The 27,101-nt window shown below is 34.7% G+C and overlaps 1 protein-coding gene across 9 annotated transcripts in view; it reads right to left on the reverse strand.

The window, feature by feature from the left end:
- LOC118264716 (caskin-2) overlaps positions 1 to 27,101 on the reverse strand; it is a 255,675-nt gene that overhangs the window by 62,433 nt on the left and 166,141 nt on the right. The window contains exon 1 of one of the 9 annotated variants that reach the window (XM_050704726.1): positions 21,567 to 21,571. The exons of the other annotated variants lie outside the window; for them this stretch is intronic. The gene's annotated coding sequence lies outside the window, so the exon portion shown is untranslated. Of the gene's footprint in view, positions 1 to 21,566; positions 21,572 to 27,101 lie in introns of those variants that run through there. 9 annotated transcript variants of the gene reach the window in all.

Here is a 27,101-nt window from a genome sequence, read left to right on the forward strand (position 1 = left end):
AACTACAAATAACACACTTTTATAAGAAAATCAACACCTTAAGGTCACTTCGCTTGACCCTTAGAAATTAATGCTCATAATAAAATGTTTATGATTGTGTTTAGAGATCCCTATCTCTAGTTAAATACTATTAAACTTTCTACATCAACGGGCATTAACTTAACACGTTTTTAAAATGTCATTTGATGCTTTAAACAAACGTTTTCACCCATAATCTTGTCATTGGGTTGAACAAAATTATCGTATGTCTTAATTTGTTGTATACCCAGTTGTGTATGACAGATAGATGATTTGAGTAGACAGATATAATCGAATAGACTTTTTTATGTAAAAAGAAAGTTAAATATAAATAACAAAACTTTCCAAATGCAACGATTAGTATGGACTTTTATGCTAAAGTTTTGTCTAAGATGAACAAATAATAAAAATAAGCAATAGGTAAATGTTATGAGATCATTTATATTATTCAAATCACCTAGTTTGAAAATCGAACAGCAACGTTGAAGTTCAAGGTTTTATTCATAAAAATTTACCTAATGGCCGGATATTAGATAATCTGTTGCCTCTTAAAGAAAACTTGCACCAAACGGTACGAGTGGGCGAATTAAATAATTTGCTTTGAAATCGAGTTACATTTAATCAGAAGGTAGCATTAGATAAATGAAGTGCACGTTAATGATAATTATTTAATGATAGGATGTGAAACCGAGGATGTTATTAAGCAAAATATGATGCTAAGAAAGATCTCATGGATTTATGGTCACAGATAATAATTTTATTAAAACACACCGCTGATTTTATCTGTGTTGTGACAGATTAAATTGTCAAAACAGTGTTTTATTGTAGAAATCTACGAAAATTAAATATACAAAATTAAAATATTTTCTAATTTTGTGATATTATTAGATAAAATTAGAATTAGAAGCAAAGCTAAATCTGTGTCTTGAAATAATATTTAGTATTTTGAGATAGTTGTTTTTTAATATCGATTAAAAGCAAATCGATTAAAGGCACGTGTCGCATCATATCGATGCTAGTATGTCAAACAGTAAACTACTATGTAAGATCCTTTTTAATATCTAACGGTGTACGACAGAAACCTTGAAAACACGAACGATTTAAAACGTTTCCGATGCAGCCAAGTAAGCAGGTAATAAATAAGCAATTCTAGATATAAAGGTCTGGTCGGACCTGCTGGCGTGGGCGTGTGGACTGGTTTTATACTTCTTTTATTTTTAATTCTCGTTTCGCTAATAACGCGGTGTGAGCGCATCTCTCGAGTTCAATACACTGATTGTGGTATACGTTTGGTGTAGTCCTAGATTTATCGCGAGTTCGTTTCTCTATGGTGTTCGAAATTCGATTTGAAAAATTGCATTTTAGTTTTAAATTCATACATATTAATAATTATTATCTTTTGTTTTTCTGGGTTTTAAGAAACTTTTATGTCAATTTTTACGATATTGGTTTCTCTTTGGTGTTCGAAATTTATTTTTAAAAATAGCTTTGCGTTTTAAATTCATACTATATTAATAATTAGCTTTTGTTTTTCGGGCTTATACAAACTTTTATGTCAATTTTTACGACATTATTAATTAAGTACGTATTTCTTAGTAAATGTTTCACTCAGTTTTATAGGCCATGGGTATAAACATTGTACAAAACAGGAAACTTTATATTACCTACTCCACTGTATAAGGCAAGGATCTGGTGACAATTGAATTGCCCCAGGCGTTAGATTCAATTCTCAGGTGTTAGTCTTTATGAACGAAGGTTAAAACAATGTTTATTATCGTATTTCACGCTACAATGAACAGACAGACAACGCAATTATTCAAATTATTCAGGCACCGACGTGTTTATGTTATTTTATAAACTAACATTCTGTAATAACGTTGACGTGGCGTTGGACAAAATTTTAATAACCAATATATTTACTTGGTCAGAGTTTTACTTTAAGTATCGCACTAAAAAGGCAATTTCAAAAAATAAATATGGCCGGTAATAGTATACACCTGGCCTTATATTGGGTAATAAATGTTCTATTTTATGTCATGAGTACGCTTGTAGGATGAAGATTAAAATATCACAAATATTGCTTCGGGCTCTCACAGAAAATAAATGCAGTAAACTTAAGCTTTACACGTATATTCCATTAAGCAATTGAAGGCATGCCACTTCATTTAGATATTTTGTTGTACATTGTCTTTTAATCTTACTTGATAACGAAACACGAGGAACGGGACAGAATATTAATAAAAACAAAAGATACAACAGTACTATGTAGATATTTTTTATCTGTGCCCGACGACTGTATTAATAAAAAGGCGCCAAATGTGACATTTAAAAACATTACCATCTTCGCTATAGATTAAATAATATTTAAATTCGATTCAGTGACAATAGCCATGGCTATATTCGCTCAAATATTTTCATATAATAAATATTAAAAGTCATAAATGTCAATTAATTTATACGAAAGGGGTTTGAGTAACTTTGTATGGACTTGTGGCGTCATTTTTTTTTCAGCGGCCACCAATAATTTTCATGTTACATTGTTCTGCTGTGTTCATTACACATATATGTTCAATTATTTTTATCCTAAGTTATATCAAAGCTGAGATATTTGAGTTTGAAGAATTTAAAAATGTAGTCTCTATAAATACTTCAAATACCGTCCTGTGTGAAAAAATCTTAGTTATTGTATATTATTAGAAGATTGATATTAGTTATTGGCTTTACTGTTTCTCGACCTCTCGTCTGTAAATGTGACGTTAGTATTGGGCCCTAGGAAATAATAAAAACACAGTACCTATTATACCTTATTGCATTTATTGCATGATTTTTAAAAACACTTTTACATATTAACTCTCTTCATCCATTTCGTTCTCAATGTCATGTCGAATAATGGTATCTAAAAATTGTGCCGGCGGAGTCAGATTATTTTGATATCTGCCCCATCCCATGTACCATATAATGGACATTATATGCGAACAGCAGCCTGTCAAATTATACGATCTACGACGAGTGCCGCCAACACGATTTAAGCTGCGTCGGCAATAGATACAAAATGCACCGTATTTTTTTTTTTTTGTATGCTGGGTCAGTCAATGAAACGTCCAATGAAATGCCAAGTCGTTATAATTATCCACAAGTCCACGAGAGATTAGAAGCGTAAAAAGTAACACACAACAGTAAGGGACGAGCTGTTACTGTTACTGTTACTAAACACCATCGGCCCATAGATAAAAGACATTGGGGGTCCGTTCGATTCATCTACGTCACTGTATTTGAATTATTTTATTTAGCACTCCTAAAAAAATATGGCAGACACCCAAAAGAGTGCAATAACATTTAATAACTTCTTCGATTTCAATTACCAATATAAAACCAAATATCTCAGTTCCGATATGGTTTAGAGAAATATGGCCATAATAGCTTTTGATCGCTGTATTCTGTTCTTTCATAATATTTAAGTTTCATTACTGGCCGCTCAACTTCAAAACGACGCCAACTTTACCCAAACCCCTTTATATGATAGTGATTTCGGTCGGTCATGCTCAGCGGGGGCTGGTCAATGCCACAACTAATGGCGCCAACATAGTTTATTGTGGTGAGATTTGTTATTCAACAGTTTGTTAGCGTTATTATTTTATGTAGGTGTTAATTGAATCGGGAATATTCATTAGTCGGCCATAAAACTTTCTGTAAATATTACTAAAACGACGTGAAACTTAATGTTAGGTGAGGATTAATCATCGTAAAACGTTTTACGTGTTATTCAAGCTGTGGTTTACATTTCTACGCGTAACAAATTATATCAAACTAGTAATATTATGTTTATTCCAAATGCGTTTTGTGTCAATGACATACTCAGGTGCATTCGACCATAAACTAAAGCAGGGTTGCCGTTTTCAAATTTAATTTAATTCGATGTCAATTTTAAAGCAAGTCAGTCGAAATTTAACACTGAAATTAATTTTGCTGCAGTTCTGTATGTCAATTGTGGTTATCCGTAGGCTTTCTATATATATCAAGCGTGGTAGCCCTATCATCAGTGACGGCAATGTAAACCCGAGCTACCATATAGGGCAGTCGGATCTATATAATTTACATTTTACATACAACATGTCCATAGTGATGTAACATGACAGGATAGTGATCGGTTGCACAACGAGAACGTTCTCTCTTTTTGTATTATCTGTGAACTGATGAAGTAATTATCTTTTGCTGTTTTTGTAAAAAAAAAACAATTTACTTTTGGACAAATCAAATTAAAAAGATCAAAATGAAAATCAAGTTTCTATAAATAGTTAATCAGTTAACAACTTTTTTAAACACATTTTTACTCTTTGGTCGCTTTGACACATGACATTTGACACCGCGTCTAAACGTCAAACATAAAAAAAACTGACAATAAACTCTACGGAGGTCAGATTTGAATATCACAGAGACCGCTTAATAGTTTCTTAAGAAATTAACAAAGCTTATCTTGATGATAGCGTTTATGAGCGGTTTATCTTCGAGGAAATGCTTGCATGTTTGCTCTTGTTCCTTTAAAGCAGCCGCGAGAACAGGAACTGAGATGGTTCTAGTACAAAATCCTGGGAACTTTATTTTGTTTTCATTAGCAAGAGAGAAAAAATGGAGCGCTCTATTGTTTTCAATTAGATAAGTGTTGGTTTTTTCTTTTATCTAATTAAGGAAATGAAAATAAGCTCATTTCATTCTTACAATTTCTCTTAACAATAAAACTGAGATGAAACCAGACACATTAAAAAAAAAACTTGAACATTTTATAACAAAACATCCTAAACTTTCTTTAAAACAAGAAATGCAACCCAACATCAATTTGAGAGAAAGTAGAATTGAAACCTGAAACGAAGTAACATGAGCCTATTTGCTAAACATGAAATATTTTCCACTACTGCAACAAAGTATAGAGAGACGTATTCTCAATTTGTTACAAGAGCATTGACTGATAAGATTGAGAACATACCGATAGGAGATCTCAATCGTAATGATAAGCGGAAATTGAGACCGCTGACCTACTGAGGCTGATAACAGCTACATTTATGTTGCTGATACACGCAAGGAATGGATACGAAAAGTTTCATTTCTTTTGCAGTTAGGGTTCATTTGTATTAACTTGTTTATTATCCTTAGTTTTTGGCTTACGGAGAAAGAAAGGTGATACGTTGAACATTGCCAATTCAACCAATATTTTTTTTGCTTTTTTGTGAATGTAAGTAAGTACTTAAATGATTCAACTTTTATTCCATACACAAAGATTAAAGATAAATAGTTGATATGTAATATAAAAATATGACATGTATTATACATATTCCCTTATCCAAAATTATGGTCATTTAACATAATATTTTACACAACAAACCGGTATTTTGCTACTTTAAACCATTTATTTCTCTTTCTCACACTGTGAAGTGACAAAACGTCAAGAATCTTATGTGTGCAACAATACCAGTTTGTGTTAATCTGTATAATCTTGAATTTTGCCGTCCATATTGAGAGGTTAAGGAAAAGTGGTATAGCATAGCGGTCCAAATACACCGCGGGCCATGAAGAAAGCGTCTGTGATGGCGAAGATAGCCATACGGACATGCAGATGGTCGGAAAATCCAAAGTTGGTTGATAAAAAAGTGTTTCTTTGAATTTTGACACTATTACTCAATCACAGAAATGAACACCGTTTTTTGGTCAGTGTACTTGTCCCTATAAAGTAATGGTTATGTAATTCTTGTTGACAATTGCTTTTAATTTGGTCACGTCACGAAGAATCGATTCGCTGATATAGAAAAATGTTAAGCAGAAAATCGTAACCTGTATTCAAATAGGTACATAGCTAAAGTAAAACAGATAGACATAGAATCAATTATCAAAATTTTAATATACATTTTTAAACTGACACCATTTACCAACTTAAAACGGGACATTTACCATGTTTATTAATTTTTGTGAGTTCGGTATTTCGGCACTGTTGCAAGCCATGATCAACTAACAAAGATGGTAGATCCACATCCCGTTTTAAGTTCTAATGATAAATTAAATTATAATATTTTTGACATAATAAGCCATTAAATTCCAAGCCTCATTTACTAACTACTAAACGAGTGTAAACACAAACAGTAACCAATCACAATTTAGAGTGAAGACATATGTAAAGCGACGGGAGATCGTGGCGGACCACAGGAGACCAGAGTAATCTCGTGCTTACTAGCCGATGTCAAATGATTGTCATTACACAATTCGAAGGTGTAAAGCACCGTGGGAGAGGTGATTCTGATGGTATTATAAAGCAATTGGACATTGTAATGGTGATAGTTGACAATAGAAGTGTTGAGACAAAAGATCTGACGACGCAATTTTAGTGGGAAAACGTTTAGGTTACCGAATTTGGCTTGTTATATGGTCTTAATATGTGCTGTAGTGTATTTATTAGTTAAGCAAAAAGGGAATAGAAGAGGTGCAAACAATAAACACTGTTTTTTGAGGGGGAAAATCATCCAATGACCTCTCCCGACTTGGGCGAGGAGGACTCTTAATAACTAAAAACCACCCCGTTCCTACTCCTGCTTTTCGAGCTGGAGCCCCGGTAGCCCGCTAGGCAGTCCGCTGCAAACAGCAAACACTAAGAGTCCTTTTTGTTAAAATCACAGGATATTCTCTCACCAAACCGCTGTTTACACAAAATTATAGCACAGAATACACAATTTACTAAAAACATGTACAACACAGAATGTTTAAGCACAATCCACAATCTACATTCAAAGCAAAACCAAAGTGTACAAACACTTCAAATCTCTACAAACTACGAACATCAAAGTTGTGTAGTTACAACTCGATCATAACACTGTCTATTCAATTTGCAGTTTATCGTTCCCTTGCGCGTTTACACTGTCAGTTGCTTTGAAATGATCGCTGCCGCCTGTCAATGTAACTAAGACAATACGTTATTGTCGCTTCCGCGTGTTGATCGTAAACTATGTTGAATTTATGCGGTTTATACTCGATTTATTTGAAACTGAATAACTGGTGTGTTAGATATTTTGAGGCGGTTAGCGTCAGGAGTTTAATTTGCGCTGAGAAGCTTTTGGTTAGCGCTGTTGATACAGAAAACGGATGCTTTTTGGCAGTAAATTAATTTCGAAGTTAGATTTATGGGAGCATTATTAATCCTCTTTACGTATTTGTCGTTTTAGAGGAAGTTACTACTGTAAACATTTCTAATATGAATATGATCCGAATAGATACGCAATTTCTCCTATACCCAACGCGATATAAACAAAACAAAACGTCCGAGAACTTTCCACGCACATAACAATAAACGATCAATCACAATATCGAACAATCTGAAACAATCAAGGGTTCAAGCGAATCAATCTGTCGTAACTCGTACCGGGGTACTTCCTCGACCTGACCCACATCAGGACAAAGGCAGCTAACCAACCAGTCCTTAAAAGATGAACACGTTAATTTCCTCCGACATGACCGCGACGCAATTACTCAAACCTCAATGTAGGAATAAATCTTCGTCTGGGATCGAGACACCTCTGTATTCAACCATTGACATTGCAATTCCGCGTGCTTGTCTCTCAATAAGACTTATGGTTGGACATAGCTATTGAAAACCGACACTTTATACTTATGTTCTGCATAATGTATAAGCCAATGAATAACTTACGAAAGTATGGTAAAACTTAGCTGACTATGACCAAAGAGCCACAGTTTACAAGGTTCTAAAAAAAGAAAAACTAATCAGCCAGTGTCACCTAACGATATATGTTTCTAGAATTTTCAACCGAGTCGTCAATAATATAAAACCTTTTTACAGCCTGCTCTGTCACTGACTGACAGCTGACATTAGTGACAGCTTGTTTGACACATGAGACAATGTTATGTACATTGTCTATTCTTTAACATCAATTTGTCTATTGCATAGACGCACCCTAGGTATGAGCAAAACTAAAAATGGTTCTCTATTTCTTTTGTTTTCATTAGTTTAGAAGCTTTAAAACAGCGTTGCAAGAAGTTTTAATGAAATAAATTGGCGGCATCCGACGTACCTAAGTTTGTATAAAGGAATATAGTTTTGCTACAGACAAATTAAATTAGTCTTTCGTTTTATTATTTTTTTAAACGCTAACATCATACCTATTTCTATTTAAAGTTAGGTATCCACCTAAACAACTACTACTAGGTATATTCAAATTAATTTATTCATCCTATTATTTATTAACTAATCTAATAGCAGTTCTACAAACGATCAATTAATAAGATAGTGTTTCCGAAACAAGAAATATCGATTTATGCTATGAGATAACATTTTATGAGCTAATCCGAGTACCGCAAAAACATCGATTTATTGTACAATCGATTTTAAAGACAGAATTAAACATCATAGAGTTATCTTAGACCAGATCTATTAATATTATTAAACTTAATGTCGAAGCTCTTATTTAAAATTAATTTAATACAGTTGAGCCTAAGTTTAACTACCAATAACATTGATTTTCAAACTAATTTTAGTAAAACAGCATTAATAAACCATAAATTTCTAATCAGCAATATAAACTAAACAATTTATTTACAACGAATGCATTTTGGTACGCGTCATTTGGAAATAAAATTAATTGATTTAGATTTAATTACAAACAAAATGGTGGGGCCTTTTAACTAGGAACTCGAAACAAAATAAATACTTATCTAATTTTAAAATGACATCATTCGATATTTAAAAATAAAGTCATAGACGATAGTTTGTTATTCTTACTGGCCAGTTACAAGAGCAGAGGTAAGCAAATAAACACTCAACTATCTTTTGTTTTAAGAGATTCTTCTAAAATAGCTGTTTGTTTAGCTTTAAATACTTTGCTAGTTAGCAGTAAAGTTTCTTGACGCACTTATAATGAATTCTTGCTATACTAATAATGGTTCCTTTGTTTGTCTAATTTGTTCCACACTCTCGAAGCTATTGCCTAGGTCACAAGTAGGAGAAATGTACGTAAACACTCGTTTTGTTCCCTTTAACGCGCAAACTAACAAGCTACATAATTACTAACAATATTATGTAGATTTTACGACTTAACATTGCTATTATAATTGCTGTTCTGTTTGGTAAACTAAATGGCTCGTCCATGGCAATAATTTTACGAAGAAAGCACTTTTATGGTAATAGCTTTAAGGTCTTGTATATTGCTAACTGTTACTAGCAGCATCATTTTGATCATACGAATTTAAATTAGTTGAGAGGTTGTAAGAAAATCAAATGAGCGTCAATGTTTTATTTCGTCGACGTGGGATGCAAACAGGATTGCATGCAGCCCTGTATAATGGTGCAAAAACGACTGACATAAGTGTAGTTCTAAGAACCGATGAGATCGGGTTCGGTGACAGGCAAGAAAACTGAGACGTGCCGAGCGATTCTACTTAGAAACACCGTTTCCATTGACACACGAGCTTGTGCGTACCAACCACACATTTCCAGTAAAACTGAAGAGGTTCCTAATGTAGATCTCTGCTTGCAAACTTTGGAATGCTCGTAACGGTGTAGAAGATAGAAATGCACGGCAAATGAGTAAACCTCCTTTTTCAATGACAAGATTTAATTAAATGTACGCGAAGCAACCTGAATAAGTCCTTGAAGAAATTAATAAAGTAGTTGAAGATAAGGCAGGAATGCTAGAAACGTGAGAGCCACGGAATGCACCACAGAGTCTCGTTAATAATGTTGATGATTGTTGCAATCTCAGATGTTGATGAAGCAATTTGATTTAATCAGCACAGACTTTCTAAGTTAGTGGTATCACATTACAGTGAACAACTTCGTTTGCATGGAAAACGCAAATTGGAGGACTACTTTTACTCCAAGCGAGACGGATGCAACTCTTCACTGGAGCTAAATGAGCTAATAATGTAGTTGTCATCAAGGCCCTGATCAAAAACAGTTTCCGAAATGACCAGAATGGGGACCTGCCTTAATTAGATTCAGTAATTAACGAAGTACATCCTCAGATAAGAATCTCTGGCCTCATTTATTCAAATCCTCATCAAAAAAGCAGCTACCAACTCATTAATCATTCGACTTTTTATAGCAACGTTAAACAAATTCTAAATATCATAAAGAAGTGAACGAGTAACATCAGGATGTCTCGCTTCAAACCAGTTTGTGTTCATTCATTCATTCATAAATAACCATTCTATTTTTTTTTATCTAAGTTGGCAAAGATCCAGGCGTACAGCCTTGAGACGAACAATAGTTGTTGCAAAATTATCGTAGTGTGTATCCGACTGAGTGACAGCTTATAATTACGCGAAATTCGCGTCTGTCAAAATATATACGAGGTTACATTGTGGGTTCGGCTTTTTGTGCTCTGTCTATTAATGAGGGTACAGACCCAAAATCCTTGTTACTGTTAAACCACGATATCATAAAAACGGAACACCTTAATTTTAAAACGATGATACCTAAGTTAATGAGGTGCAACTTGAACGGAAAGATATATTTAGCCAGTCAAATAGAAAGATTGAACAGTTTTGTTAACTGACATTATAAATACACGAACCAGTTTTCAATTTGAAAAAGAAATCAAATAGTTAATTCAATCTAATCATATAATGAGATAGTCGGAGATAAGCTAACACTTAACTTATGATCAAATACGGACCGCTAACATGGATTACTTTTTCAAAGCCAATTACATGATAGAGTTGCTTACAGCATGTCATAAAACCTGCTCTCTTATATTGTACCGGACCATAAAACGAGCTCCAAACTATTCGATATCCGTACACTCAGTACTCGAATGGATTAAATCGAATAATCGATATTAAACGGATTCGTGCCGAGTGAGCACCGCTCAACAACACTATTTTAATTTAGTTTGACAATGAGATTATTAAATGCTATTGAATTTAATGAACCTCATTTGAGGTTGATTGTTTTCGATCCAAAGGCCAAATTATTAACATTTCGATGAGTTCATGAATGAATTCACATGTTAATGTACTTTTGTAGGAAGCTATAGAGTATGAGGTTAATAAACTTACGGTAGATATAATACCGTGCAAGATCTGCCAGAAAAAGAATTTACTCAAGAAACGATCTTTAAAAGAATAAGATTTTATCGAAATGAAGATCCGAGCAATGTACGGACATTAAGACGAGGAAGAGGCGAGATAAAACTGCAACAAATCGAATGTCAGGAGCACGCCATATTTGGCGTTTCCCTCCATGGTGCGGCACCGTTATACACTCGCGGACTTAACTACCTACAATATTATGAAACATCACAACACGCGAATGAGTGCTTTATCACCCCGAGATAAGAATTAAAATGAAATAAATGTCTTAAGATGAAATGCGAAAGGCGACAAATTGGGAATGTTGGTGTGACGGCTAAGGCACTGGATAATGGCGGCGATTTGGCTGCACAAAGTATTTTTACATATTAATTGTTGTCAATATTTCGAAAATATATCGACGTATTTGTAAAACGGGAAGCGTGGAGAAATATGTGATCAATTTGTCGTAAGACAGAAAGTTGCGCTGGAGCAAGTTCACAGTTTTATTAACAATAAAACAAACAAGTCTTGTGTTGCTTGCATTTCATTATCCCACTTTTATAATGAGTACTGCCATTAAAAGGAACATTAAAAGAGTAATATGATCTCCAAAAATATAAAGTTACGTATGTTCTCGTGAAGTAACTGTGCAATCTTATTAGTGACGTCAGTGATATATAATTTATTTGCAATGCTATTCTTATTTCCTCTTAAAGCTACAACAAAATCAATATGAATTTTTAATATCATAATATAATACGGTTGCAAAATCTGGTAACCTTGATATGTTGCACTTTTGAGCTACCATTCACAGTGGACCTCTAAACTTCGTTCTAAATACCTGATTGTGTTCTATTACGGTGTAATTGAAGAGAGATGTGGAAGGTCAGGTTGAAATGGTTGTAGCATGGATGCCGTCACGGGGCAGACTGGTCAGCCTCGCGTTGTACAATCTGCCGTAATTAAAGATGACGCGAGCTGTGTTCACAGATCGTCGTTACAAATAAATGACGATGATGTTCAGTTTGTTGTGGAACTGATTCAATTTGGTTCGTGATTTTGTTGTTTCATTGACCTGGCCGAATGAATGTGTATCATTTAAAGTAGTTAGGGACGGACCAGAAAACCAAATACTATTTATACAAGTGATAGGTACATTTGTTTTACGATCATGCATGAAGTGTTGATAAAATGTTCATTCTTTTTTCTTACCATATTAATGGCCAACTTGAACGCAAAACTTTTGAAGCAGAATTGGAACTTACCTGGAAAGAGATAAAAGACAAATTAGAATAACACAATTTTGAGACACACACACACAAACAAAAAATGTTTACTTATACTAGCAATCAGTTTGTATAAATTCTATGTTCAGGATGACAGTTTAAACAACATGGCCGCCAAACAGAAGTCCATAACATTATTCAAGTTCGTGATAATCCGTCAAAAAGTGCCGTGTCTATTTACGTTAACTTATTTTATTGTTGTTTATTATTCAATCGCTTTATTTACGAGTTGCCTTCGTTCGGGTTAACGCAGTTAGTTATGTTTTACTTTAGTTTTTCAATTTAATAAAACATATACACACATGATTTCTGACATACAATTTTGATTGACTGGAGTTTCACAAATTGTTTGGAAGTTATTCCAAATTTCTTTTGGATGAATGATGAATGGGTGGAGGCAGTTTTGTGTTTATTTAAAACCGTGAGAGAGAGAGAGAAAAGCAGATTTTATTTAAAAAAGACCTCTTTATTTTGGTCTAGTGTTCAATAGGTAAATATTTACTCATGTAATATGACTTCCTAAATCAAATGAACCCCTAAAAACAACAAGATAATATATCTATCTTGGCTCAGTACCTACGCTATGATAATCCACAAATCGTGCGCGAACAACGATCGTGCTCCACTAACTCAGATTAATAATTCGTAATGGCGGAAACTTAGAACATTAATTAAATAATACAGCAATGAACTAAACCCGTAAAATTATCAAGGTCTTTATAAATATAGGGTTTAGATGGCGATTGTCAAGAGCCAACACTGTTAGGTAATAATAGATTTAAGTAAACAGTTATGTTAGTTACTTATATTAAAAGGACTATGACGTAATATAGGATACCTACATTTCCAGACTTTTTATTGATTGGCACTAAGAATTTCGAAATAATGTCACGCCTTTTATCCCCGAAGAGGTAGGCAGAGGTGCATATTACGGCATGTAATGCCGCTATACAATGTACACTCACTGTGTTATAAGTCACATGTAATAGGAGGTGAGCCTATTGCCATATACTGGATACTAGAATTTCAATAATCATAAAATATACTAATACTCTTTCCGATGGAAACATGAGACCTCAACACTAGAGCTCTTGAGACAGTCAAGTCAATTAACACGAACTAAATATTAAAACAAAAATGTTCCCACACTAGGATTCAGCGTGGGTGTGGTTCACATACAAACTCCATACACACGTAAAACAGGATCAACTACACAGATAACAAATATTTGTCTTAAACAAGAAGAAGTAAAGAGTTAAAAGTACTATAAGATGTGGCAGCAAGCCGTTCCTACAACGGACTGTAAAATATATCCATCCCAAGCAATTTGCATTTAATCTAGCTTTCACTTCACCGCCTTCCTATTACGAAGAATTAGCAGTAGAGGCAAATAAAACAGTAGAACTATATCAGAAGTCTTTATCTCAATCCCATACTTAGCTTAAATCCCTTTAAGCTAAAGCGTAGGTAATTAGACGGAAATATTTGCAGCCCGGACTCGAACCGGCTATCTGCCGGCATCGCGGCGACGCACGGCACTAACAGACATTGTGAACAAAAGGATTTTGTTTTTTTTTTGGAACTCAAAGGCGGTCACAATATTTTTGAATAGGTAAAAAGTTTGGTATCGTAAGTTTACCGACGAAACTGCTTTTTTTTTAAAAAAAAAGATCATTACTGAAACCGCATTTGTGCAAATCTGACTTTTGGTTTTGGTCACTTACATTTAAATTTCTTTAACTAATTAGTTTGGGTAAAATAATTACAACAGTGACACGTAAATAAGTATAGCAGCGATTAAACAGACATGCCAAATATCTTCAAGAACCCAAAACAACACTCTTTATATGGACAGAAAACAAAATTAGGCAGTTTGTTCATCAACAAAATGACTGTCGTGTGTGGTCAAAATACTGGTCCAAGAGAAATGGGCGGGACCATGTGTCTTGTACCTAATTGGTTTTATTTTAATACGCGGTGGTCTGGTTTGGACATAGAGCTCTTCATTATAATACACTAAGTCTAACTTAAAAAAATATTTAGACCAATCCACGACATAAATTGTATAATATTCTTTATTCAGGTCCTTAGTTACGTAAACTTGTGCCATAAACCTACCTTTTACCTTAGGTACGCATTAAGCTAACACGTGTGTCGACTATAAACTCCCTTACATAAGCTTTAACACCTAGTTCAAGTATACAATAATCAGCTTTATCAAATCCTATTAATACGATACAGTAGCGCACCTACCAACGTATTTATCCGTCACACACAACAGACATTTTTAGATAGGTAGAGAAAGTAATCCGAAAAAGATTTCTTGCTATTATTCAACTTTAGTTCGTTTTTCTGTGTTGATACTGATATTCTAGATAAAAGAAGCAATAGAATCTATTACAGACCCGTTAACTATTCTTTGACGATGTTTCCTGCTTTTACTGACAGCTTATCTAAATGACAAAAGTCTGATAGTATCAAGATAACGTTGACAGGAAAAACCATCAAACTAAATTAATGTTTACAAAGCGGATTTAATCAAATTCTTTTGAACATTTTTTCATTATTGGAATGAAAGGCAAAAACGGGTAAGCGGATCTTCCTCACTCGCACGAACAGCCGAAATGGCACGTCAAAACGTACCTGTTGGAGCAGATCGATAAAGTGGAGATACTTCAAAGAGAAAGTACAAACACATTAAAATTAATGCGTGTTACAAATGCGCAAGCAAGCCTATATTTCAGACACATTACCATGCAGATTACAAGCTTCAATGGCAGCGAAAGACAGCAATCCTCAATTACATTCGATGCCTCGAGGAACCCGGAAAAACATTGTATCAAAGGACACATACGTGGCAATAAATATCTTGCCCAACCTCGGAATGTGGTGACTTGGAGACAATATAATAGATGCTATTTGGGCCCACACCGATTGGAATGCACTACCTACGCCGACTTCTGATCCAATACTTGAACACAAAACATCAGGTTTCATAATCCTCTGTGCTATTTCTGTGATAGCGTTGACAAATATATCGACAACAGACCGGTAGTTGGACTAGTTTACTACGTTCCGGGCTGTTTAATATCCTAAGTGCATGATGCAGTCTCTTAAAGTTATCGAATGCATTGGCGAATTGCGGGGGAATGTTCAAATAACCAACACGTGTTATGGGCGGGCTACTTACCGCTGCCGACTTGAGGCCCGTTTTCTTGAGTCAATGTATTTTGAAAAGAAATTCTGAATATTACATTAGGTTTTTACTATATTCTTAGACCTCTAAAGTACGTTGAAATTAGTCAATTCTGTATACGGTATCCGGGATTTGTTAAAGGACTATTTATGATAGAGAATCATAACAACGCATACATATGGTGCAGGCAATTGTTTCTAAACAGGAAGGCTTACTTATTGAACGTGGCAATAATGTGATCCGCACAGGATGTGAATGTAAGGTTTATATGAAATAATGATAACATTACATTGTGGAAGTTATTTATTGAGTCACTGTAGGAATATAAACTGACCATTACATCGTTTTGAACTAGGTTGACATGACAATGTTTAAACCATTTTTGTAAGAATAAAAAACAACATCTTATTGGAAAGCTAAAAATAGAAAATCTGCCCTACAAATACAAAAACCCAACAAACAAAACCAACTGAACTAAATAGTGGTAAGTATGATGAAACTCCAAGTATTGGCATCATGACCCCATTTAGAGAAGTTAGACCAATTTTAATGGCAGTAAACAGACTCGATCTGGCTCACCGCAACCTTTAACACCGCAGCGGCTAGTTACGTGCTCCGATTCGTAAGTAATACATCAACTAACGTCCCACACAACACCGTATTGGTCCAAAATCACTTTGAAACGCGCATTCACGTTCAGGTGTCGTAAAAAACACGGACTATTTTATTGTTGGGACCAAAATGTTTTAGTGAGTCTCGTAAAATAAAAACGTTGTAAAATTCACGCATTGTGCCAGCGTCCATGTTATATTTATGACTGTCGTATGTACCATCTCTGAAATTATCTGGAATGACATTTGCTTATGTCTCATGTCCAACGGCTGTTGACCCTTTGTCATCGTTAACTTTTTGGGCCTTAGAAAGCAATGTAAAACCAACAATGGAAACGTTACAAGACCAAACGTTGATGCTCATTGAATAAAACATTTGACGCAAATATGTAATTTGTCTCAATTTACGATCAATACATTTCAGAATAATACGCGGGCCGACAAGAAAATGGACGAAATGTCTATAAATAGCAGTTTATCGCTTGGAAATGACTACGGTTAGTCTGAGGCGAATAAAGAACTATAAAAGACGATTTTTTATAAGGCAGCCTTCGAAAGCGGCCGAGCCTTGAGGGATAAATGTCAGCGCTTTGGATTCTTTATGTAATTTATTTGTGGTTATCCAGCCTTCCTTGGAGCGAAATAGTTTAATAGAAATTACACTAAACTTAATTTGACTTGTGAAAACTGTTCATTATCCTTCTCTTTCTAGAATTTCAATCAGACAAGATTTTCTCCCAACAGTTAGGTAATCGTCCGTTGTACACCAATTTACTTCGCAAGTTGCATTATAAAGTCTCATGTATTTAAGCTTAAGCTTATGTTAGTGGTTTTTATTCGTATTTTTTTAGTTCTTGATTATGCAAACTTCAGTAGCCTTATCGGGAAACTTGTACTCAACAGAAGTTCTTTCGACATCAGCCTAACGAGACTACTCCACTGCACTAGAATTTGAATTTAATGAAAATTTACAGCACTTGAAGTTCATTAATGACCTCATACTGTTGGGTTCTGCAAATCATTACCGTCAACTAAGGTAAACAACTTACATTAGCTAACTCAATTCAACCTGTTATTGCTTACTGCAATTGCAACTGATTTCTAATCCAATTTAACAACTATGTAAGCCATTTTGATAGTTCAGTGGCCTGTCAGGCTACTGTAAACTGTGTCCAGACTAGGGATATCAATAAAATTGTCGGTAGTACAATTATTTCCCCATTTTTCATTAGCAACCACCGTCATAGTCTAGTCACAACAATTACGCGGTGTGTTATTAAATAAAAAGGCGCCAATTATAAGGCTCCAGTGACTCAATTATCGTCGACTATTGGCTCGCTATTGAGGCCGCGCACGCGTGCTGGGTTGCCATAAAAATAATTAGAATAAACTTAGCGATACTAGTAACGTACGTGTATTTTGAAACTGTGAAGGTTTTCGTGAATGTTCTAAAATCTTAAACACACGGCAAGGGATTATGACTCTTCGAACAGACTCCTAAGGCTTCTCTAATTCATCAATAAAAAAATACCTCTATTAATGGTCTCGGCTTCACTACTTAGTAATAATAGAACAAATAACAGCTAAAACAGGAGTTACGTTTTCTGATATTAATCTTCATTTACCTCAACACATTTTCTAATATGGAACAAAAAATAGCTGTAAAGATAATCTGCTTAGCGACCGCTATAAAAACTGATAGAATCATGGCAACACCGACGTAACATGATTGATACGGCGAGACGTGGTAGGACGGCGACTGGCGGCCGTCGTCGATCGCTAACTAGGTAAAAGTGAAGTACATTGCTTGTCCACTTAATCACTTGTAAAGGCACTAAAGGCAGGCGCCACTAATTTATTAGAACACAAAGCGACGGTAACAGACATTAGGAATTCTAAACCAGTAATAGACTTTTTCAACTTTATGCGGAAATAAAGATAGGAATCTAAAGTGATGTCTGGGAATCTAGAATAGTTGAGTGTGCTCTGAATGATAATAACGACGCCGATAATACTCTTGTTGAAAATATTGATGACACAAAAGGGAACAATAACATGAATACAAATCTGACGATACTGCAGTATCTAGTAACGGTATCTGAACAATTTAAGATTCAACAACATGGGATAAACGTTATGAATTCGAATAAATTTTAAGGCAGACATAAACAAGAGTTTTTACGAGTACCTAACTGTAAACAAAGAATTGAAATGGCTAGGCCACTTCTATCAACAAATAAGCCACGAAATTTATGTTAAAACGTAAATATGGTGGCCTCAAAACAAGAGTTTAGAGAATTCATCAATTTTAATGAGCATTTAGATTGGTTTTAGATCAAATGTATGGGTTTGTTCTGTGCGCTGGCGCCGCCACGACGCCGAGTGGGATGAACTACCTGCGCTCGCGGCGAATAACTTTACATATAATGCGAATGGTCAGCTCTGTCATTACTCGCTTAGCTCTATTTGTTCGCTGGCTAAGAGTCGCTACTTTAGAGCTATTAAGTAGGCCAGCCAACAACTAAGTCATTTCTTGCTAAGTTTTGTTTGCCCTCTCGGCCTGTAACAACTACTCGTATAAGCTACTTAGTAAAGTGGTTGACACATAGAGATTAATGGGTGCCACTGAGAGGTTCATTCAAATATGACCTCTGAAGATTGATCGCTAGAATTCGAGCTTAGCTAAAAATAATAGTGTACTTTTTACGAAAGTTGTCCCACATAACCCGCATTAGACTTTTGACGTGGGTGCTTTTAAAAACACATATAGTTCTCATATATCTACAGCTATATTACGAATTCAATCCACGATACTTATTCAATTATTTCATTTCTTTTATCAGAAGTACTGGTCCCATACTTACTCTAACTTACCAAAGTTGAGCAAGCCAGTACTATGAAATTCGCAACTTAAATACTTGGTGACCTCAGTTATTATTAGAAAACACTTCACCTTAAGCTTTAGTTAGATATGCAATCTAAATTATCAATAAACAGGTGGCAAAGCAAATGCCAGGCACTCGATGGTCGATATTGATAAATATTTGTTCTTGAAAACATCGTAATTAGAAAATTGTTAACAGCTGTTGGTTAGGAGTAATTGTTGAACAAATTTAAATATCGATCGTGAAGATAGTTATCAATTTTTCAGTCTATTAACCTAGTAAATGTGCCGGTTTTAAATTATAGGTTGTACATTTAGGCATACATTTAACTAAAATAACGGTTTACTCATGTAAATATATTGAGAAAAGCTCTACTAGTTTCGAGTCACAGAGGGGCTCTTCACCATGAGCAGCGTGCGCAGACGCGGCAGCGTTACGCAGCCTATTGTAATTTACGTGAGGAAACCGCTATTTTAAGTTAATTTAGTATGAACGATAGTCATTAAAAAAAATAGTATTTTGTCACTATAAACTTTAACTTAAAGTTGAGCGCAATATTTTGCACGAGATGGACTATTGTGTAGGTATAGATAAGAGAAATTTAAAAGAAATGATAAAGGTACAGTTAGACAGAGATGGTGATAAAATTTTGCATGATCTGGGAATAGAAATTTGATCTTTATACTCAGGGTATTCGAATATTACATTATCCATATAAAATCGATTTCAGGTTGTTACTCAGAATTCAGTTTCGTTTAATGGTTGTGCTAATAACAATGCAATAAATCTAGATCTGCTCGCCAGTAGGCGTCTTTTACTGCGGCCGAACAACGATTTACGTCGGTGTAATTATTGACGTATCAATTCAGTTTCTTAAGACTTCGTGGAATCTCTGAATTAGAGTAAGCCATGTGTCTTTATTTAATACAAGTTAATCTTTAATATTAAAACCAAAATAAATATAGCTTACAGAACTTGTATACAGATTTGGTGACTTTTTAGTGTTGAAAAATGGCATCAAAATGCAGGTTAAGCCACTAGTAGACTAAAGAACCGTTAATCGCTCGTTGCAGGTTTTAAAAGTAATATTTCATGTCTACAATACGTGATCGGACACCGCATCGAATTCGGAAAAGCAATCATCAAGCACTGATGTATCGTTTCTGTCTATAGCCTTACAACGGTATGGGGTCTTTCGGAGATATAAAAGATAAAAAAAAAGTTCCTACACACCATTACATTCCGTATTAAACGCCTGACGTAAAACGAAAGTAACATGAGCGGTATCAACAAGTATACCCAGTATCTTGATCTTAGCAAAACGATAAAAGTCAATATTTGTACCTTAGCACACAATGACACAATAGATACAATCGGCACACCTCTAAATATCACCGCCGCGAAAATAAATAAAGAGAAGTTAAAACAAATAAAAAACACATTTTAGGTCGAGTTCGTTTTATTGCCAGTGAAAATAATACACCGGTATCGACGCGCTCAGAATTTTAGGCACGTCGCCCGTTTACACCAGCCTGTTTATTTTAAATAAGGTTTCCGTTAAGTAAAAGCAAACCCGGGGGATTCAGTGCCCCACTGAGCTGAATGAAAAATTAAGGAAAAATATTCCGATTATTCTTTGTTGGGAATTCGAAATATGTGGGGACACCTTCCGAGAATTTGTTCGTAATTTCAAATGAAGCATCTTATTTGTAAAGGTTTTTGCGAATTTGTACTTACGATTTATTCCGTATGAATAAATAAATCAGGCAGAAAAGTTCACGATTCGATAGATTCCTTCTAGGTAGTACTTTCTTCAGTAACAGTCAAAGTACCTATTAACTATTCATACGAAAAGTATGTTTTGTAGAAAGTTCTCGTATGTGTAGAATGTAAAAGATAACGAAGATAGACGTATAAAACGATACAGTGGCCCCGGGTGCAATCATATTGAAGGCAGATCAATCATGGCAAGAGATTTTGTGGACGGGTGTTGATTAAATTAGTGAGTAACAACGTGTCCATTCTACTATCGTCCCTTACTATGAGTCAGAGCACTTTTTCAATTGGACGCAATTTTACTACGGACTTATGTAGCTACAATGATGAATCAACACATGAAGAGAAAGAAAAGTGGGTTTTTCTATTATCCTGAAACAAAATATTCAGCAGACATCTGAATTAAACAAAAGCAAAAAGCCGACCGAATAACAAAAACACGTAACGCAGATCGCGCCAGTTCTCACGTTCAAAATGAGAGTTCTAAAGATTTTGCAATTTATATTATGCAGAGTTTTGCGAATCAGTCGACAAACAACACGGTCAGGAAGCCGAGAGACTGAAGAAAATATACAGAGATGTAGAAGTATTTCTCCCAAATCTCGACGGTTCTACAATCGGCTCTATAAAACGTGGAAAAACTTAAGTATTCTATCCGCATGCGTTGAGTACGACAAAGGCTGGCGGAAATACTAATTCAACCCTTTCGAGCCGAGTTCTGCGATGAAACCGTTTATTTTCTACCATCAACGAAATTGGTCTGATATTTACCTGACTTTTGGGCAATACGACACAATTGTAGGTTTTAGTTTTCTTTGAAAATTATGCCCTAAATGTTTTAGTTACGCTTGAAATTACTATGTCTCTATTATTGTCAGAAATTACTGAGCTATTTGAATATTAAATAACGGGTCTTTACATAGAAACGCGTTAATATCAGATTCCAACACATAATTTAGTTTAATAACTTCATTACCTATAAAATAACATATAATAATGAATCAAAATCTATAATTTCATCGCCAATTACTTCAAATATCACCGTGACCTTTAGGACGCTTTTAGGGCATCATACGTTCGGAATCATTTCGATTTCACCGAAATATGTATTTATTTTCGTCACTTCCAGTTCGAGATACTTCGTAATCAATAAGTAATTTACCGAACTCTTACTTTAATCCTTTTCATCGGTTCGGAGATGAGGTTATTTGTGTGTCTTCATTCAAATGTCATTTCTTAAGTATGGCGATTAATCTCTCACTTGTTCTAGATGACGATCGAGTTTGTCTTCTGTAGTAGCGACAATAGATCTGCCAGCAGCGATCATTCAGCCGGCCCTGCTCCCCAGAACCCCATTAATTATTCAGCACCGATTCCCTGTGAATCAACGCCAAGTGTTTCCTTTCCTAAATTAGAATTATGAAGGTGGAAACAATGTGGTTTGGAAACGTGATGATGCGATGTCGACCAAATTTAATTTATTGCTTTTGTACTTCAGTCGTTTACCTGAAAGATTTATGTTCGGACTGAGAATTGGTTTCATGAATGTACGCTAATTACATGAATAATTGTTTTGGACAAGAACATACACAATTTGGATTATTCTTATTTTTGGGGGCTAAGAACTTGAACGGAGCGTAATAAATAATGTCTTGGACACATCCAAAAATTGTGACGTTTTGTGAATCGTGGCTGAGACAGAAAGAGAGAGAAACAAAACAAGCCATTACTCACAGTGTGCGAACAGAAACTGAACAAACCACAGCAAAAACAGAAATCGTAAAGCAGAATACTATAAATACGCGTGTGTGAGTAAATACCCAAGTAATTTATCTCTCTGGCTTCTTAATGCATAATAATGTACAGTTTACCTCCAGCCGGCGACTGTTCAACGCTCGCTTGTTTTGCGGTGACATTGTAAAAACGCGGATGAAGAAGCGATTTCCCTCGGGCACAAAGGAATCGATAGCTATTGTGATTCCCCCTACGACATTAAATTATATGGGAGGGTGCCTTCTGAACACTGAGACATCTGCCAAGTTTATCGGCTTTGCATTTTATCAATATTTGCCTATTTGATTTTCGAGTGGGTGCAAGCCTGTGAAAGATCTTTGGTGTTAGATCTACGTTGTTATTCTGCTGCTGTGAGATATCTCGGTTTTCTATGACTATTCAGTTATTGGGGTTTTCTTTGCTTTCCATTTTTCTGGTAGGTACATAATGTACACTTTACACTTTTTCATATTCATACCGTTTTTATCCAAACTAACAGAAAATGTAGCTTTATATAGCCGTAACACATCCATTATTTCATAGCCGTTCCGAATCCATGCAGTAACCTTCAACTCCAGTTCCCATGGAGTATTAACAGCGTGTGTTTGTGCACATTTTGTTCCTTGATACAGATAGAGCACGTGTACAAGGCCGCCCGATATAAACAAGTAGATACAAGTGTAGCAGTAACGCGAGGGGTACAAAATTGTGTTTGTCGTACAGTATGAGCAAAATTTGTGCCAATAAGGGAGCTACCGACGTTCTTTATTGGTTTACGAACGATAAACAAATCAGTTGGCCTACTAGCGATGTTTGATAAAGGGTTGGTTGGAACGTGGAAAACATGTCTGTTGTTGTTTGGTCTCCAAATAAAGTAATGCGGTGTAAACAAGAAAAATATGGAAATACGTAGATTTAAATTGCGTATGACATACATTTCAAATCCATATCGTAAAGATTCTCCCATAGGAGCTACCAAACATAAAAATACAAATTGTATGTTCAAATGATGCCCAGTCAATTACTGCTTTATGAATAACTTCGATGATCTTTGTAACCGTAAATAATATCTTATCTTAACTATGAATATTACTTGATTGGTAGCATTCATATCATTGATATCACCCGGATTCATCATATCGACAAGGTTGTAACTGTATCCTAACATTTTAATAACATGTTGTGATACAAATATATTGGCAGTTGAGATTGAACAGAGGTATTAAACTGTCAAAGTGTGATTGAAGCAATCGTTTTGGTGTGAACTCTACTAGATACTAGAGTTGAGATAAAGGAGCGATTGTGTGATTAGCATTAGCGTGTGATGTATGATTAGGACACATTGCAGGCGATAAAAAATACTTAAAAAGAAATACGATATTAAAATATCACGATCATTGATGAAAAGCTAATCAAACATCGCGCAGTATAGTAGCCCAATAAAAGAATGAGGCGCCTTCATTAACAACAGTAATTACTTTTATACTGGAATTACGAAATTCATCCTCCCCATATCTTAATTCCCACCATTAGCCAAATAACCGCCCATAAAATAACTGTTTCTTCATTTGCGATTGTATATGGACCATAGTATCCATTACGGCTCAACATCAGAACACATAAATAAAATTTAATTAAGACCTTTAAAATAAACAAAGAAAAGATAATTTCGACTTGGAATATAATTACAGGTGAGGTCAAAGCTGATGGATTCGGTAGTATCGATAAAGTTGCAATTACAGAGTCATAACTCAGTACTGATTCGCGTTATGCAATTACTTGATGAGAAATCTGAGAGGCTGTCGACGTCTCTGCCCAAGATGGAGGTGATAGCGGAGACAGGAGCAATTTATGAAAAAAAAAATGTTTAAAATAAATTATTATAATGTTTATATTATAGCACAGCAGACGAAGAAGTAGTCGCATCCAAATGGTCAAAAATGAAGATGATGGAAACTGTTTCTTAACGTTTGCTGCATACGGACGATTTTACAATAAACTAAATAGATTCACGACGTTTTATATCAAGCTCTTTGTTGTCTATCAGTTACTTTGCAAAAACAATTAAAGCTTCTTGGACCAATAAAATCGTCATCATAATTATATGAAGTCCACAATTTAGTCATCAGTCAAAAGAAAATATTGATGTTTTCGCTTTAAATCCATAATTGCAGTGTATCAGGGGCAATAAATTAAGGTCCAATAATAAGTTAATATGTACTTACGAGTTCCAACTGGAAACGTGATTTTTATTACTGTCAACGGTTGAATTATTTCTTTAATGTCGAAATTGTAATAAGAATTATCTTGAATTGCTTATTCAAAATGCAAGGATCTGTTTTACACAAAGTAATGTTTTTTTAGAAAGTGCCATTTATTAGAAAGACGTATGGTACGAAACCGCCTACAGCAATACACTTTCACACAATGCCCGAAAAAAAGTGATCAGAATAAAAGTAAATGTTAAATTAAGAGATAAAACTGCCAAACTTGTGATGGACAGTCGTCAACCGATAATTTATGTGTGGCAATAAATGTTGCATGTACTGCTTTATTTTCTTAAAAAGGTGATGTTTTATTACTTGTTCTTGTAATTGAGGTGACAGTAACATTGTAAGCACTCATTTCTTAAAATAAAGCTCATGCTCCTACGTAAGAGTATTTTGTAATAGGAAAAGTACATACAATAACTTTATTTAGTAGATTAAAATGAATGTTTATAGTAGAAATATTGCCTTACGCGTATGCTAAAGTGATGCAATATTTCTATACTATATTGATATACACATAGCCTTGAGCAAGCACTTGTACCACCAGATCCACGGATCGTAATGGCAAAACATTAAATATTCACCCAAATATCTGTCAACACACTTAAACTTAAAGATGGGAGGCAATAAAATGAAGTAAGAGATACCTTAACGATTTTAAACGCAAATGTAAAAATGTAATTTTGCACACTTTTATTAGTAATTTTCGATCGTAAAGTGAACGTTCACACGGTACCGATATCTTCTCTAGGGTTAACAAACATGTTTAATGATAACGGTAAAAGATATTAAAAAAGTAAATATTTGAAATTAAATCTATATTTAGATGCGTGTGAAATCTTCTGATGCCAAAAAATTATAATTAAAGAAAAATATTAACGAGCAGAAACTATAGACGCAAAAATGGTTAATGAAGAAAATGATAGAGAAGATCTCGAAACAACAGATATAACAACGATAACTGATCCAGCTGAACGTTTATACCGTACTGTTGACATTTACAAAGCAGTAGATATGGAATTACATGACGATAAAATCCCACTGGGACTCTAAGATTAAAAACTAGTCCACTTTACCACTTTGAATTTCAAACATAATCTCCTCTGGCGGTTTCCAGTGCGCTAATTGGTCATAAAATCATTCAGCTTCTATCTGCTAGTTACTTACGGCGAATTTGTATGTGAATCTCAATTCCAGTTTGATTTCTCTTTATTATTAGGGACGTTTATGTTTGCCCTTGATTTCCCATTGTTTTTAAAGGTTTCTTCAAAAATGTTAGATAGAACAGTTTTATCCACGAGTAAGCTATTTTGATCAATTTCATTGCTCGTGTGAATATTTAATCAAACGAATTTAATAATTCATTCCAACAAAATATGAATAAGTTACCACCATTAAATCCTTATGACCATTTTCACAAACAGTTTTCCTTCTTCCCACATGTAACGAAAAGCTTCCAGTTATATTTTTCTTTCCTTCCCATTCCTTACTAACAAGTCCTTGTGGATTACTCGTGTTGGGAGGAATTAAGGGCCCGTTTCCTTTTTATAAGAGATTGGCAGGATTACCCATCATTAGGGAGTGCACCAAACAAAAGAAACATGTTCTTATTTGTATTATGCTACTAACTGGGCGGTTTATAGCGTGATTTTTTTAATACCGGCCGGGTATTTTATAAAGACTTAAAGAATATGCCTATACACAGCGGCTATAAGTGTACATATGAATCATTTCAACCATTTGAATCTCTCAATTCATTGGATTAGGCATTTCATACTAAATAGTAAGTTATATATTAATTCAAATTATGATCATTTCAATGTTATTTATGATTCGTGTTACCGCAGCCTCTTAGCATTAGAACTAACATTTAATGCCAGAAACATTAGTTTTAGTAGTAATAAATTCAGAAAAGTTCAAGATGTCTGGCTTAGCAAGTTGCCCGCCAACGCTTTATTTCAATTTACTGTTTATATAGCGACTATCTTGTTTCATTGTATTGTTATTTATTGTTTTAGAAGTCTGTATTTCTAGCAAAAGCGCTGGACTGGTTATTCTGTGTTTCATAACACATCATATTACAATTTCTGTACAAATACCGTAGAGTATTGCTCATTTTCATAAAACATATTAAATTCATGAAATCGGTTACAAAGTGGTTACATTTAACCTTTAAATCTAATCCATTGACAAAGCCATTTTGTTAAGTAACTTCCTACGAT

The sequence above is a fragment of the Spodoptera frugiperda genome, chromosome 26 (genome assembly GCF_023101765.2).
Source record: "Spodoptera frugiperda isolate SF20-4 chromosome 26, AGI-APGP_CSIRO_Sfru_2.0, whole genome shotgun sequence".
NCBI lineage: Eukaryota > Metazoa > Arthropoda > Insecta > Lepidoptera > Noctuidae > Spodoptera > Spodoptera frugiperda.